The sequence below is a fragment of the Aquarana catesbeiana genome, linkage group LG05 (genome assembly GCF_042186555.1).
Source record: "Aquarana catesbeiana isolate 2022-GZ linkage group LG05, ASM4218655v1, whole genome shotgun sequence".
In the NCBI taxonomy this organism is placed as follows: domain Eukaryota; kingdom Metazoa; phylum Chordata; class Amphibia; order Anura; family Ranidae; genus Aquarana; species Aquarana catesbeiana.
In genome coordinates, this window is record NC_133328.1 from 332,393,646 (window position 1) to 332,411,349 (window position 17,704).

The 17,704-nt window shown below is 40.7% G+C and overlaps 1 protein-coding gene across 12 annotated transcripts in view; it reads right to left on the bottom strand.

Moving 5' to 3' along the window:
• Positions 1-17,704, bottom strand: part of CDH12 (cadherin 12) — a 1,995,427-nt gene that overhangs the window by 1,592,919 nt on the left and 384,804 nt on the right. For 9 of the 12 annotated variants that reach the window (XM_073630876.1, XM_073630875.1, XM_073630868.1 and 6 more), the window contains exon 2: positions 5,141-5,195. The exons of the other annotated variants lie outside the window; for them this stretch is intronic. The gene's annotated coding sequence lies outside the window, so the exon portion shown is untranslated. The remainder of the gene's footprint in view (positions 1-5,140; positions 5,196-17,704) is intronic. 12 annotated transcript variants of the gene reach the window in all.

Consider the following 17,704-nt stretch of genomic DNA (forward strand, 5'->3'; position numbering starts at 1 on the left):
ACGGGGTCCGTCATCCGGAGAAAGTTCCTGAAATCATCAGGATTATTCTCACGGATCTCACGGAGCAAAGGCATATGAGAGAACTGGTCACGCTGAAGCAACCAATTCTTGGTCCATGAACTCCTCCCCACCCTGTTCATGGACTGGACTTGTATCAAGGTCAGGACCCCAACACCAAGCCCCTGCACAGCACGAACTCTACGAGGAGTACGTATACGCAACATGGCTAGAAAACGGTCGGCTGCTCAGAACGAAGTAACAGAACGCACTGAAGAACAGCAAGGCCTGTGAAGAGTGACCTGAAAAACAGTAATGAACGAACAAGAACACAATGACTAATTAAAGTCACGCGGAACTTGCTTGCACGCACTGAAGAGCAGATACAAACCCACAAGCACAAACTGAACTGCAGAAAACGATCTGAAAGCCACAAGTCTGAAAAAGCGCGAATCGTCTCTCACCAAACTTTTACTAACATGAGATTAGCAAAAAGAGCCCAAAGGGTGCCGCGCTTGGTTCTGAACTGGCCTTTTATAGTGTCGTCGTACGTGGTTGATGTCACCGCGTTGTTGGCGATCGGAAATTCCGACAACTTTGTGCGACCGTGTGTACGCAAAACAAGTTTGAGCCAACATCCGTCGGAAAAAATCCTAGGATTTTGTTGTCGGAATGTCCGAACAAAGTCCGACCGTGTGTACGGGGCATTAGTGTGTGAAACAAATTAAGTCATAACTAAAGCTTAAAGGCTAATTTCACCTTTTTTTTTTACTAAATTCCAGCTCCCCTATGCACCAATATAGCATTCATGTACTTTTTTTGCAAAAATATCAAAGCTTTCCATAAAATCTACAGGCACATACCTTACTGTCCTACATCAATGATTCCAAACGTATCTATTGCTTCTGTCTTACATCCTTACAGACTGTAGGTCATGACACAGGAAGGAGTTGACTGGCTGATCTCATTAGCACACACCCTGCATCATCTACGCTCCCATTCCCAGCTGCACATTTTTTAAATGAAATGCAATCAATCAGTGAGCACCCTTCTCACTAAAGACACAGTATACAATCAGATTGCATAGTTTTTTGGCCATCTTTATACAAGTACATAGAAGGGAGTGGACAGAAACACTCAGCTGTCAAGCCCCATTCACATCTCTGCATATCGGGAACTCACATTTTCACATGCATTTTTTTTATTTAGCGAGGAGGGGAGGTGTTATGGAGCATTTCCACTCATCACAAATAGGGTAACCCATCCTCATGAATGTGCTGCCCTACGCACAGCAATCTGAACTGATGTGTGCTGATGAGGCTGCACTGATGGGCACTGAAAGGCACTGATAGGCTGCATTGATGGGCACTGATAAGGCTGCACTGATGGGCACTGATGAGGTGGCACTGATAGGCACTGATTGGCACTGATGAGGAGGCATTGATGAGGCAGCACTGATAGGCAGCACTGATAGGCACTGATACTGTGCTGATGGACACTGATTGGTACTGATGGGAGGCTGCACATATAATCAGGGCACTTGATTTTCAGTGTAAATATCCCCTATCACAGGATAACTGATTGGACACAGCTGATCACATAGTAAAGGGCTGCTGTGATTGGCCCTTTACCTCAATTTGTGACAAGCTGTGTCCACATGACACAATGATCACAAAGCGTGCTCAATGCATGCCCTGAGGCAATAGATGCCCTTCCAGAACTGGATAACCGCACTGTAGCCCTCTTTCTGCTATAGCGAGGTCAATAAGTGTTTAAAAAAAAGATGTGGGGTCCCCCTTAAAATTTCATACCATACTCTTATACAGGCATGCAGCCTAAGTGACCAGGAAAATGGTGAGCATTATGTGTGCACCCCAATTCTGACCCATACCAGTCTATTTGGGATCATTGTGTCCTGCGGACACAGCTTATCACAAATTGAGGTAAAGAGCCAATCACAGCAGCCCTTTACTATGTGATCAGCTGTGTCCAATCACAACTCTTCAGCGCTGTCACTGTGTAAAGAAAGGAAAGCTGATAACCAGCTATCCGGTGACAGGGGATATTTACACTGATAATCAGGGCACTGATCATCAGTGCCCTGATTATATGTGCAGCCCCACATTAGTACCAATCAGTGTCCATCAGTGCAGCATATCAGTGCCTATCAGTGCTGCCTATCAGTGCTGCCTCATCAATGCCTCCTCATCAGTGCCAATCAGTGCAGTTTATCAGTGCCCATCAGTGCCACCTCATCAGTGCCCATCAGTGTAGCCTTATCAGTTCCAATCAATGCAGCCTATCAGTGCCTATCAGTGCCCATCAGTGCAGCCTCATCAGCACACATCAGTTCAGAAGAAAAAATACTTATTTGCAAAATGTTATGACAGAAACAAAATATTTTTTAATTTAGTATCAGAGTCAGTAAGTGAGTATCAGTATGGTTTAGGTAAGATAAAAAAAGAAAATGTGACAATCCTGAAAGCTGAAAATTGGCCTGGGCAGGATAAAGGTGAAAGTGCCCAGTGGGCAAGTGGTTAAGCACAATACACATTAAAAGAAAAAAGTAAAAAAAATGTGTATAGTTTCCACCTAAAATTCAAACCAAACCCCTTTCTAGGCATGTGCCTGAGGAGGAAAGGAATGCAAGTGAGCATGCACTCATCTCATGAAAAATACCAGAATACATTACTTTAACATTGGGAAGTTACCTTGCAAATAAAGAAGTAGAATCCTTTCCCCTTGCAAGGCACCTTGCCCCTAAGTTAAGGGGACAAGGGACTCATCCTCATATCCAGTCCCCAAGATAATGTGGAAATTTTCATGGGAGAGCTTAATAGAATAAAGGGCCAATCAGGGGTATGTGGATGGGGCACATTAGATCCCCTATTTACTCATTTCCCTTAAAAATATATAAAATTAAATAAGGACCCACCACGTGTAAAAAAGGAAAGATCCCCCTCTGATTTGTTTACCAGTAGAAGCAGTCCAGGAATTTGTCTTTTTTTAAGGTTTTACTGCTTCTGCTAAATGACAGATCATCATCCATTGTCTCTAAAGGGATCATGACATTCAAATGGTTAAAATTGTACTTCTCTGTAATGTAATGTACAGCTTTAAGTTATCATCCAAGCATGGTATTTAATTTAACATATACAGTATACTCACCTCCATTCTGCAGCATTAGTATGATACTGTAGTTGTCCCCTGCTGACTCACTTGACCGCTGATAGCTCAGTTCTCTTTTAGCTTGGAAAAGAAAGTGGTGACTGTCAGTCACCACTCTCTGCCCCTCCAGCGCTTACTCTAGCTCTCTGTCATGCACTGGGAAGCTGAGACAGCTGCCGATTCTGCATCTGGGTGGATCTATACAATATGGTCTGGATCTTTTCAGAGCCTAGAGCAGCTGTGTGCAAGTAAGTGCACTCCTCTGATCCAGAAGAGAAATCTGGCTAAAAAAGCTTTGGCTATATTTCTCTTTTAAGCTTCATTAGAAGTATTTTTATATACTGTTTAGCCATGCATTGGACCATAAAAAAATCTAAAAGATTCAGCTTCAATAGATTTTTGGGGAGTTCAGCTCTGTCTTTTAAACCTCTCAATTCATCAAATGCTCAGCGAACTGAACTTTACCCAGTTGTCTTATTCGTAGTTACCTTTAAAGAGTTTGTTCCATTATTCAGAGGGTATACAGTATACAGTATAAAGTATGACAGGGAAGAGAAATATAAAGAGAAATATTAACACATTTTAAATAAATAAAGTTAAAGAACCACCTCAGAAAATGTGACCTAAGGTTCTTCATCTGGACAATACAAATTAAAGACCATAACAAAGTGTAGGGTTTATCTAGCAAGTGTAACCAAACAGCACAATATATATATATATATACACACAGCTGATGTCCTTGCCAAACAATATACATAAATATTCTATAAACCTCTTGAATTGATAAAAATATACATTGTATCTCTTTCTCCTTGCTAGAGGAGAAAATTGCAAACAAAAAAGTGTGTGTAAAAAATATAGTAGATAATGTAGATAAGGGTTTGATCTAGATCAGTGTCAGGGTTAGGGTTAAGGTCAAAGGTTATGCTCAGGTTATACTCAGGTCAGCATCAAAAGTCAGGGGTCACAAGTCGGGTCAAAGATCAGGGTCAGTATATTTTAGGTAGAATAAAAAAAAAAAATTTAATCTAGTATCAGAGTCAGTAAGTGAGTATCAGTGTGGTTTAGCTAAGAAAAAAAAAAGGAAAATGTGCAAGACGTTTACAGCTACACTTTGAAAAAGAGATTGTTTTATATATTTTTTTTTACTATTATGTGCCAGTTTTCCTTTAGTGATAAAAAAAAAAATCAGGAGATATCCATTGCTAATTAACGCCAAATGAAATGAAAATATCATCAATGCAATACAAAAAATTAATATAATAATTCTAAATATATTTACAGTATATGTTGTTAGAGATTAGCTTTATTCAAGTTTAACTGGAATTAAACAAAATAAAGAAATTAACTATGGTTCATAAGAAATAAAACCTCAAGGAAATAAATCGTTTACAAAAATCATCCAATCACAAAATCAATCAATGTGCTCTAAGTCCAAAAATGTTGTCAACAAAAATGTAATATATTAATAAAGCAACTTTTACAATCTTGTTGAGATTGTATTTAAGTATTGATCTTCTTCATGGTTACAAAAGTAATTAATCTCAAATTAATCTTTGGATATTCATAGATCTAAAATGCATATGCTTCTAAAAGAGATTTTAAATAGCTTACATGTCATGCAAAACTCTCCATTACCTGAAATGGAGGAAAGTTCATAAAAAAATCTAGATAAATTTTTCCAGATAATTACCATTTCTCTGTAGGTGCTAATTGTACTGATCACAATCAAAGTGTTAAGACAGGACAGAATCATCCTAGCTTTATATGCAGAAAATATCCAATTGCAGTCGGTAGGTGATGTGCGTAACTTTATATTTGAGTAGATATCCTATCCACATAAGAAAATTACCCATGAATAACATTCATAATTCGCACATCTGATGCATATATTATATGGCGGTGTCCCTTTCTGTGATGATCTATGAACTCTCATAACAGTTGTAACTAGGATATGTGAAAATTCATTATTTACCTTAATGACGGTCTGCAAACTTCCATAAGGGTTTCTTTTTAAAAGTGGAAAGAGGCTGCAATAAAAAATACCCTCATTAAAATGGTTATTCATTCATTCATTCATACTTCATTTATATTAATAGCACCAACTTTAAAGGCATAGAGAAAACTGTTCAAAGCTTGCTCGAAGCTTTGCAAAAGCTTGAGGAAACCTTCATGGAAGCTTGCTGTTCACACTTGTTAAAGGGACTTTGCGATTGGCTACTAGTAATGGCATCAAAAGCATAAGTCCTGCCCCCTGTTCATTACATGTTAGAACACTTCCCCTCCAGATAAATCCAAATCCTCCACCACATTGTGCCCCACTCTATTCCATAAGCCTTAACATGACATTCCCATTTATTGACCTTTTTAATCTCAGAGGAAAAATGTCCACACGTGAATAGAGTTGCTTTACTGATTATACTCAGGGAATGCCATAACAGTAACATCACATCAATATATTGTACATTCCAGAACCACTCGACAGTTTATAGCCAATCACATTTAGTGGATGGTCTGCAGTAGTTCCATGAAAAAGCATATTTGGCAATTTAGGAAGCCATCTCTTATTCACAGGACTGGGATCACTATAGACACTTACTCCATAGGTACACCTCTTCAGGGACCCTCCAGGGGAAAAGCTTCACTCAGGAAACTCTTGGCCTAGCCTAAAATGCCTATTAACAAACCACCCTATCACCCACCTCCATAAGGGTTTGAAAGTCTACAACCACTTTCCTGGATGCAGTTCTACTCCTCCTCGGCTTCTAGCCCTGTCCAGAGCCTCCATATGATGATTACATCTGTGCTGGTGTAGGGTGCTTTCTCACATGCCCATGTGCCCTAGAGCCCCTCCCAACCTGGCTTATAACTGGGCACTGACTCACCCATGACATCACTGCAGGAGGGCTTTAACTAATAGAGGTCTAGCACCTGCTGACACCATGTTTTGCATCGGACGCTATTGTTTAACAGAGCCACCTGGTAGCAAACTAGCTAACTGCGTCTGCTTACACACTGCTCTTATACAAACTGAAATCAACTTGAAACAATCCTAAGTGTTTTGACAAAGAGGTATTGCTTTGACTTCTGTGAAGAAAATTAATGTTCAGGAACTAACATGGTGCTTGAAAGAGCTGTCTGGCTCACAAAACTGGTTAAACTGCATTCATATTTTCAGTTTTTTTTTTTGCTAGTAAAACATTTTCACGTATATATTTTAACTGTGTATTAACCGCTTGCTGACCAACTGCCGCAACTTTACTGTGGCAACATGGCTTGGCTGCGTGAATCGCCATCATGTTATGTCGCTTCTATTTGTGGCCACTAGGGGCGCGCACGCACCCGCTGCTCACCCCCCCGGGGCCGATGCAAGTGCCCAGTGGTCACAATGACCGTAGGGCTCCCGTGATCACTCGTGACATGGTGAGAACCGGGATCTCTGTGTGTAAACACAGAGATCCCGGTTCTCTGAGGGGAGAAGAGACAGATTGTGTGTTCATACAAAGTATGAACACTGAGCTATCTCTTCCCCCAGCAAGTCTCATCCCCCCTTCAGTTAGAACATTTAGCAGGGAACACAGTTAACCCCTTGATCGCCCCCTAGTGTTAACCCCTTCACTACTAAAGAATAAGTGGATGCTCCTCGCCAAATAGTAAAATATAAAACTCAAAAATAAATGAATTGATTGAATATAGCTGCTCCCCTCAATAAGTAGTGTGGTACTCATAAGGCAATTTGTGGTGAATTAGAGGGCGCTCGTGGTATTAAATCTAATACATGAAACTAAGCAACAATATATAGTAAATATACAAACATGTATATACAAAATCAAATAACTAGGTCTGGTGACAGTGAAACCACCCATGGTAGAATAAATAGATCAATAAAAAGTCCCAAGCAAAGAGTTAATTATAATCGAGAAAAAATTCTGTGTGAAAATTCTTCCAAACAAATAAGTTAGTGATCCTTCACCAAGCACTAAAATAACACCCAACGTGTGCTGGACAAGAAATCTGCTTACCAGACAGATTTGACTTCTTTAATTAAAAAGAGAGTCAAATATTGCTTTGACAGGATAGTGCCTGCTCACATATAGTATGACTGAAGATGTATAGGAACCTTCCTCCTCATAGTGATACGTAACGTGGGACATGTGGAGAAAATAGTAGACATCCATAGCGTAATACTGTTTATTTTTAAAAAGGTATACAAAAGTAGTAGCCAAATGGCCACTTACATATACAAGTGCCTAGTCCTGGCACTGGGGCTGCTGGCTTATTTCAAGAGGATGGCTGCATGTGGCACCTGACTTCCACCTCCTTTGATGGCATGCATTCCACTGACCAGAAAGACAGTCAGAGGGACTGAAAATTATGTGGAATAGCGTGACCAGGTACCGCCTTGACATACGTTTTGTGATTGCGTCTTCAGGAAGCGTTATTCCACCACGGGTGGTTTCACTGTGATCAGACCTAGTTATTTGATTTTGCATATGCATGTTGTTTAGTTTCATGTATTAGATTTAATACCATGAGTGCCCTCTAATTCACCACAGATTAACCCCCTCACTGCCAGTGACATTTTTACAGTAATCAATGCATTTTTATAGCACTGATCGCTGTATAAATGCCAGTGGTCCCAAAAATGTGTCAAAATTGTCCGATGTGTCCGCCATAATGTCGCAGTCATGATAAAAATCGCAGATCGATGCCATTACTAGTAAAAAAAAATAATAATAAAATTGCTATAAATCTATCTCCTATTTTGTAGACGCTATAACTTTTGCGCAAATCAGTCAATATACGCTTATTGTGATTTTTGTTACCAAAAATATGTAGAAGAACACATATCAGCCTAAACCAAGAAAATTTTGCTTAAAAAATAGGGATATTTATTATAGAAAAAAGTACAAAATATTGTGTTTTTTTCAAAATTGTCACTCTTTTTTTGTTTATAGCGCAAAAAATAAAACCCGCACAGATGATCAAATACCACCAAAAGAACTCTCTATTTGTGAAAAAAATGATGTCAATTTTGTTTGGGTACAACGTCGCATGACCACGCAATTGTCAGTTAAAGTGATGCAGTGCCAAATTGCAAAAAATGGCCTGGTCATTCGGCAGCCAAATCTTCCGGGGCTGAAGCGGTTAATCTGTTTTGCTTACACTTACACATAAAGACTTATGTAAATATCCAACTAAATTTAAAAAAAGGAACATTTTTTATCATTTCTAAATGAAAAAAACATATAAACAGTATAGTGGTGCTGGGGGGTAGCATATAAAGTACACAAAATAAGACATTAATATTGGGTTATCTATATTTATGTAATCATAAATTACAGAAGAAGTACCCAACAGTATATCAGCTAACATATTCCTAAAACACAACCATTTATTATATAGGTGCCACACATCTATAAAAATCAATGATGTTTACTGCTGTTGTAGAAATCAATGCAAACAAAAGGTTATGTGACAGGCAGTACTTGTCAAAAATTAATAAAACACATTTTCAGACTAACTATTCTCAAAAGATAGATAGATACATACATTTTGTAGCACACCTCAAATAAATGTGATTAACTATTAAAAAAAAACCCACTACAACACATAAATGGAAGCAATAAAATTTACAAACAATGTATTCTTTACATAAAAGATGAATGCTTGTTCATATACTTTATCTCAATTGGTTAGGAACCTTTTTTCTTTCTTTCTAGGTTAAATGCAGCTGTTGTAAGTATGCATGGCGGGGGGGGTGGCCATAAGATACTTTGCATATCTATTTTTGCAACAACCAGTTATACTAAAAGTCTTGGAAGGCAAGACACTTCAATGTATACATTTACTGTTTTTTTTTGCAATACACGTGTAACCAGAAAGAGGGAAGGGACCTCTGTGTCCCGTGATGTACTCCAAGAAAAGGATTTTACAGGTAAGCTGTTATAAAAATCCTAATTTCTTTATCGTACATCACAAGACACAGAACCACAGTAATAACTGTATGAGATGTCCCAGAGCAATGCCACCTGAGGGGAGGGGACACAAACAAAAGTAGGGTGCAATCAGACCTAAAGACCTATACTGCCGCTTGCAGTACACTGCGCCCAAAGACGATATTCTCATGCCTTCTCACATCCACCTGATAAAATCTGGTGAATATATGGACTGAAGCCCAGGTTGCAGATTTGAGCCATGGTGGCTTGGTGATGCACTGCCCAAGAAGCACTAACAGCCCTGGTGGAGTGCGCTTTGATTTGAAAAGGTGGAACCTTCCTCTTCAAGCCGTAAGCTTGAATAAATACTTATTCATTTCAAATCTATTTGGCAATAATGGATTTCAATGCTGCCTGTCCTTTCCTAGGACCTTAAGGCAACACAAACAAGACATCTCTTTTCCGAATCTGAGCAGTCGCCTTCAAATAGATTGACTGCTCTCACTACATCCATACAGGGGGCTGCAAATACAGGGGGTTCTTCCAAAGAAGTGGGGTTCTTTAAATTAGTGGCACTTCCGCTCTTGCACTATCCAGCTGAACATCTTATTCTCTCTTCACAGGTAAATCTGCATTTATACTCCTATCTCATTTACACTGAACATTGACTGACTGCTCAAATGCATATTTGGTAAATCTGCGTTTATACTCCCATCTCCTTTAAACTGAACATTGACTGATTGCTCAAATGCATATTTGGTAAATCTGTTTGTCACCACTGTTTCAACTCCATCTGTAGCCATGCTCACATTATTTCAATGTTTATTTAGCTATTAAGTCTTACCTAAATTATGGGTTCCCTTATCTTTACAATTTTGTCCTTTTAGTCCTCTTGCAGTTTGATTGTGATGTGAAAAGTTTTGCTCTGCTAGCTGTGTGCCTAATATTACCTCCTGGTTGATTAATTGCCAGATTCAACCCACACTCAACACAGTATAAAAACAAGGCCTTCTTTACGGGGAACACATACAGGGGGCTGCACATACAGGGGGTTTACAGGGGGAACCCCCAAAGAAGTGCGGTTCTTTAAATAAGTGGCAATTCAGCTCTTGCACTTCAGCGATTTGCACAAAGCAAACTACAGCAGACTGCAGGTGACCTAATTTCCAAATGATCTCACTTTCCTCTCTGAAACATGCACTCTTTACCTCTCCTTTTCACAATTGCAGCCTCGCTCCTCAAACTCTCTTTTCTTCACCCCTCTTCTCCACCCCACAATCAGTACATATCACCCTCACTTCTCCCCTCTCCCTATTACTGCACTCATTGCCTCTTTCTAACTCTAAGCCCACTTGCTAACAAACCCCCCAGGATACTGAAGCATGTCCCTTCATACAAATCATATTCTCATATTACCTCCCTTACTTTTCTGCTTCTCCTAACTGCTGGAGATATTTCCCAAAACCCTGGGCCTCCCTTATTTAACTGTACCCAACACACCCATCACTATCATCCTACACCCTCTGGCAGTAGTCGCAATCTACGCAATTTAGTCTCCATTCCTCTTCTTCCCAACGCCAGCCTCCCTCTCTCCTGAGCCCTCTGGAATGCTTGCTCTGTCTGCAACAAACTCACCGCTGTTCATGACCTCTTTGTCACTAATTCCTTTAATCTACTTGCTCTCACCGAAACCTGGCTCCACAAATCTGACACCCCTTCTCCTGCTTCCCTCTCCCAGGGTGACCTTCACTGGACTCACTCCCCTAGGCCTAATGGATGCAAGGGAGGTGGAGTGGGATTCCTCCTATCCCCCCAATGCACCTTCCAAGTTATTCACTCCCCTCTGTCTCTTTCCTTTTCATTTGAAGCTCACTGTATACGTCTATTCTCTCCAATTTCCCTAAGAATTGCTGTAAACTACCGGCCCCCTGGACCATTATCGACTTTCCTTGATGAGTTTTCTGCCTGGCTACCCTACTTTCTCTGTTCTGAAATTCCCACAATCCTTCTTGGTGATTTCAACATCCCTGCTAATACAAACACTCCTGCAACTTCTAAACTTCTTATACCATGTACACACAGGTGGACAATCCGACCATGTGTGGGCTTCATTGGACCTGCAGCGGACTTTTTCGGTCAAAAATCAGACGGAATTTAGATTTGGAACATTTTCAAATCTTTCCGACGGACTCGAGTCCGGTCGAAAAATACGCTCATCTGTATGCTAGTCTGATGGACGAAAACCGATGCTAAGGCAGCTATTGGCTACTGGCTATGAACTTCCTTATTTTAGTCCAGTGATACGTCATCATGTACAAGACTTTGGTGTGATCGTGTGTAGGCAAGTCCGTTCCTTCAAAAGTCCATCGAAAGTCCGTCAAAAGTCAGTCGGAAAGACCGTCGGACCTTTGATGTCGAAAAGTCTGCCCGTGTGTACACGGCATTAGTCTAACCTCTTCATTTGACCTGAAGCAATGGGTACAGGCTTCTACTCACTCTGATGGCAATGCCCTTGACCTTGTATTCTCCTACCTATGCACTCCATGCAACTTCTCAAACAATCCTTTTCCTCTCTCCGACCATCATCTTATTAGTTTCTCTCTCTCCCTGTCTTCCACCACCTTTCCCTCTAATCGCCTAACCATCACCTGTAGAAACTTTCGCAATTTCAACTCTTCTCTCCTCTATTCTGCTACTGACCACCTCTATGACAAAATGTCTCCCCTGTCCCGCCCCAACCAAGCCACTTCCATCTACAATAAATCCCTGGACAAGCTCGCTCCCCTCACCACACGCAAAATCAGGCCTCGACCCCTACAACCATGGCAAACAGATGACACTAAAAATCTCAAAAAACCCGGTTACATAATGGGTGACCCCCACCCCCTTCTGACCCAACGGGGAAAATCATAGGGAAGTCCCCATGAAGTCCCCGTGCGTCAGAAGGGGACGGGGTCACCGGGTGGCCCTGCCCTTAGTTATATAAGAACTGTCAGAAGAACAGAAGCGTCACACAGCGGGAACCTCCCATGGATGTGGATCGTCCTATGAATGAAGCAGGGAAGAAGAAGCCGGAGGAAAATGCAGACGAGAAGACCGAAGGAAGAAGCAGAGGATCGGAGGAAGAAGCAGAAGAAGCAGGGGAAGAACAAGATGGAGGAAGAAAACTGAAGACCAGAAGAAGATGGAAGAAGAAGACATTAATAAAGGTATTGTCAAAAGCTGTCTCTTGTCTTTTTTAAAACTTTTGACACTGTTTTTTGTGAAATGGTATGGGTACAGTTGTACCCCCTTACCATTTCACACAGAGGGGGGCCGGGATCTGGGGGTCCCCTTGTTAAAGAGGGGCTTCCAGATTCTGATAAGCCCCCCACCCACAGACCCCCACAACCACCGGGCAAGGGTTGTGGGGATGAGGCCCTTGTCCCCATCAACATGGGGACATCCTCCCCATGTTGAGGGCATGTGGCCTGGTATGGTTCAGGAGGGGGGCACTCTCTCATCCCCCTCATCCCCCCTCTTTTCCTGTGGCCTGCCAGGTTGCATGCTCGGATAAGGGTCTCGTATGGATTTTTCGGGGGACCCCACGCCATTTTTTTAAAAATTTTGGTGCGGGGTTCCCCTAATACCCATATCAGACCTGAAGGGCCTGGTATTGAATTTTTTTTTTAAATTTTGGTTTGGGGTTCCTCTTAATATTCATACCAGACCTAAAGGGCCTGGTAATGCACTGTGGGGGAATCCCATGCTGTTTTTTTCAATGACTTTTATGAATATTGCAGAGACAATTCATTATAGCTGCGGGCGCTACCGCTAGTACTTTTAAATGACTTTCTTTTCCTTTAGAAATGTCATTTTGCTCTCGGACTGTTGTAAACACGGGAAACATGTGCCACTTTACAGGCATACTATCCCCCAGGTATGAAATTTAAAGGAATATTTCACTTTTATTGTTTCACTTTAAGAATTATTAAAATCACTGCTCCTGAAAAACGGCCATTTTTAAAACTCTTTTTTGCATTGATACATGTCTCCGGGGGCAGGACCCAGGTCTCCAAACACTTTTTATGACAATAGCTTGCATATTAACCTTTAAAATTAGCACTTTTGATTTCTCCCATAGACTTGTAAAGGGTTTTCCGCGGCTTTCAAATTTGCCGCGAACACCCCAAATCGAACGGGCGAACAGCCAATGTTCGAGTCGAACTCATGTTCAACCCAAACAGACAGCCCATCCCTACCATCCACATGTCAGCGTGCTAGGTGTTATCCTGGACTCTGAACTCTCCTTTTGGCCCCACATCCAATCACTTTCCAAAGCTTGCCGTCTCAACCTCCGCAACATCTCCAAACTACGTCCCTTTCTAACCAATGAAACCACAAAGCTCCTGATTCACTCCCTGGTTATCTCTCGCCTTGACTACTGCAACTCCCTCCTCATTGGCTTACCTTTAAAAAGACTAACCCCCTTCAGTCCATCATGAATGCTGCTGCCAGACTCATCCACCTTACAAACCATACAGTGTCTGCTACCCCTCTCTGCCAATCCCTCCATTGGCTGCCCCTTGCCCAACAAATTAAATTCAAAATACTAACAATAACTTACAAAGCCATCCGCAACTCTGCCCCAGCTACATCACTAGCCTACTCTCAAAATACCAACCTAATTGCCCTCTTCATTCCTCCCAAGACCTCCTGCTCTCTAGCTCCCTCATCACCTCCTCCCATATCTGCCTCCAGGACTTCTCCCGAGCCTCGCCCAACCTCTGGAATTCACTACCCCAATCTGTCAGACTGTCTCCAAATGTATCAACTTTTAGGCAATACCTGAAAACTTTCCTCTTCAGAGAAACCTATCCTGCCTCCATCTAACAACTGCACTATTTTATCCATTAGCTCATCCCCCACAGCTAATACCCTTTTGTATAACTTGACCCTCCCTTCTAGATTGTAAGCTGTAAAAAGAGCAGGGCCCTCTGATTCTCCCTGTATTGAATTGTATTGTAATTGTACTGTCTGCCCTAATGTTGTAAAGCGCTGCGTAAACTGTACTATATAAATCCTGTATAATAATAATTATAATAACATCCAAAGAATGTAGTGACTTTTCTTCCTTAGAACAGGGTTCTGGAAAAAATGAAGGAAAAACAATATCCTGGTTTAGGTGAAAACCTGAAACCACCTTTGGCAGAAAGCTAGGAGGAGGAGGACGCAATACTACCCTATCTTTGTGAATGATTAAATATGGCTCTTTACAATAAAGAGCCGCCAACTCTGATACCTTTCTTGCAGAAGAAATGGCTACCAGAAAAACTAGCTTCCTTGTCAAAAGGACCAAAGGAATATGTTGTATCAGCTCAAAAGGCTGTTTCTGTAATGCCGACAGAACCAAATTTAAGTCCCAAGGGTTCAGGGGTACTATAACAAGTGGATTAAGCCTGTATAAAGCTTTGAACCAAAGAATGTGAAGCAAGCGGACGTTGAAACAATTACTGATAAGGCCGAGACCTGGCCTTACCTGACCCCTGGGTTTTTTAATTTTCTATTACATAAATGGAAAAAGACCAACAGTTTTGAAAAAAAAATGTTTTTTACTTTTTGCTATAAAACATCTCATAACAAAAAATATAAAAAATCAAATCTCTTAAAAAATTAGGCAAATGAGAATGCAATGAAAGAACCTTTGCATGAAGTTTGATGTCCACATTTTATGAGGATGTTGCTCAATAATTTTGGACTTGGGTTGCATCTTTCACCTTTTTTTTTGTGAAGGACCATAATGCTGGCTTTGAAGCAAAGAATTAAAGGCTCATAGAAAATGAGAGGTAAGAATATGAGGGGAATTTCTATAATATTGGACGGGGAGCCCGTCTGCGAACAGACTCTTGCTGGGCTTCATCTGTTTGAGAGTGCTCAGTAGTTCCTCAGCTGATATTAGCTTTTCTAATTCTTTAGCAGAATGTGAAGAAATAGAGGGCATACCATGTGTCCTCAGATATTTTCTGATTAGGTGCTGACGGTCTGGAGGAGTGAGATTGTTTGAGCTTAAAGAGCATAGATTGTAAAGTTGCTCATAGTATCCGGTGAATTAAAGGGTGATCTCCTTGGTCCTATGATACCCCTTATCATGCTTATCATGGATCACAAGGACTGTCATGTCTGCTCTTTTGCCCTGTTACATTTTTGCTAATGGTGTCCCTCTTTTATTTGCAATAATTTGGAGGTAAGAGTAAATTGTCATCTGGTCTACTTCCCAACTTCTTCTAAAAGAGAGTTTGTAGCCTGAGTTAGGGAAGTGCAAGCATCAGTTGTTTGAATGCTTTTATGTGCATCCTTTAACAAGTACATTTGGGTAAATAAAGCCACCACATGAGCTTTTCTCTCCTTTTTCAGTTTTTTTGGAAAGAGAAGTACATTCACCTCTTTGTGCACATTTGTATGCTACCTATTGAGTCAGTGCCGATGATCAGAAGTCACACTGAAGCTGAAATAGTCCTGAAGATTGGATCTGAGTTTGTGGAGAGTTAGAGGAGTTCAATAATGGGTTTAGAGGAAGGTTTATATCGCACTCCAAAATCAAGATCCTGGAGTGGAAAGATGATTAAGTGATTAGGTATTATATTATATAAAACATGCTTTTCATTTGGGGGTATATGTTTGCAAATGTAATGTGTCTGTTTTGCAAGTTATTTTTTAGAATTATGTAATGCCCTTCAGAGTCTGACAGTTGGTAAATACGGTGTAATGCAACCTTTTTGTCAAATAAATGGCTGCTCCCTTTGTTTTGGAATCAGTGGTGGATGCATGATATAAGGTGGGGTATTTGACAATGGTGGATTTAGAGATTTAATTGAAAGTCATAGATCTTTTCTCAGGAACATTAAAGTGGATGTAAAGGCTGAGGCTTTTTAACTTAATGAATTCTATGCATTAAGATAGAAACATAGAGCATTGATGAAAAGTGATGGCAGAAAAAAGGCAGAGTAGTCCATCGAGTCTGCCCCTTCTTTTTTTTGTTTTTTGTTTTTTTGGTTAACTTTTTGTCTGAGTATAGATCTATGTTTGTTCCAAGCACGTTTGAAGCCATTTACTGTTGACTAGGGATGACCTTCGAGCTCGAGTCAAACTCATGTTTGACTCGAACATCGGCTGTTCGCCAGTTCACAATTTGGGGTGTTCGCTGCAAATTCAAAAGCCGCGGAACACCCTTTAAAAGTCTATGGGAGAAATCAAAAGTGCTAATTTTAAAGGCTTATATGCATGGTATTGTCATAAAAAGTGTTTGGGGACCTGGGTCCTGCTCCAAGGGACATGGATCAATGCAAAAAAAAGTTTTAAAAACAGCCGTTTTTTCGGGAGCAGTGATTTTAATAATGATAATAATGATTAAAGTGAAGCAATAAAAGTGTAATATCCCTTTACATTTCGTACCTGGGGGGTGTCTATAGTATGCCTGTAAAGTGGCGCATGTTTCCCGTGTTTAGAACAGTCTGACAGCAAAATGACATTTCAAAGGAAAAAAAGTAATTTAAAACTACTCGCGGTTATTAATGAATTGTCGGTCCGACAATACACATAAAAGTTCATTGATAAAAACGGCATTTCCCCACAGGGGAACCCCGAACCAAAATGTAAAAAAAAAATGGCATGGGGGTCCCCCTAAATTGCATACCAGGCCCTTCAGGTCTGGTATGGATATTAAGGGGAACCCCGCACCAAAAATTAAAGAAATAAATGGCGTGGGGGTCCCCCTCAAAATCCATACCAGACCCTTATCCGAGCACGCAACCTGGCAGGCCACAAGAAAAGAGGGGGGGGCGAGAGAGTGCCCCCCCTCCTGAACCATACCAGGCCACATTCCCTCAACATTGGGAGGGTGCTTTGGGGTCCCCAAATCTTTTTCCTCTCTAGTGCTGGCCAGCACTGTACCCCCAATGTTGTACTCTCTCAATGTTTTTTTTTCCATAGGTGATTTTTTTTTTACATTTAGAAACATTTATTTGCAGTTTCCACTGCTTTGACCAATCTTCCAGCAATGCATTACCAAATCATGTTACATGTTCCAGACTCCTCCGGGGATATCAACTCTATTACATACCTTTGTATCATCAGCAAAAAGACATACCTTGCCCAACAAACCTTTGGTTATATTACTTACATATAGATTAAATGGAACAGGACATAGTACAGAGCCTTTTTGGTACACCACAAGTGACTGATCTCTGTTCCGAATTAACCCTATTTACATCAACACTCTGGTAGCTATCCTTTAGCCAACTGCATATCCACTGAACCATCGAGGGTTAAGTCCTAGCTTGTACAACTTTTGTATTAGATCATTCTGTGTAACTGTAGCAAATGCCTTGCTGAAATCAAGATATGCTCTATCCACAGTATTTTAAGAAATCTGCATACAAATGGGACATCATCCCAGCTTCCAAAACGTACCATGAAAAACAAATTCCATACAAGTATTTCACTGAAGTAAACCAGATATTTTTAAAAAAGAGTTACTTAAATTCAAACAGAGGTATTAACCAAGGATAGGTGGCTGTTTCCAAACTCCTGCTGTTTTTAAACTACTGCTGTTTAAACTATGA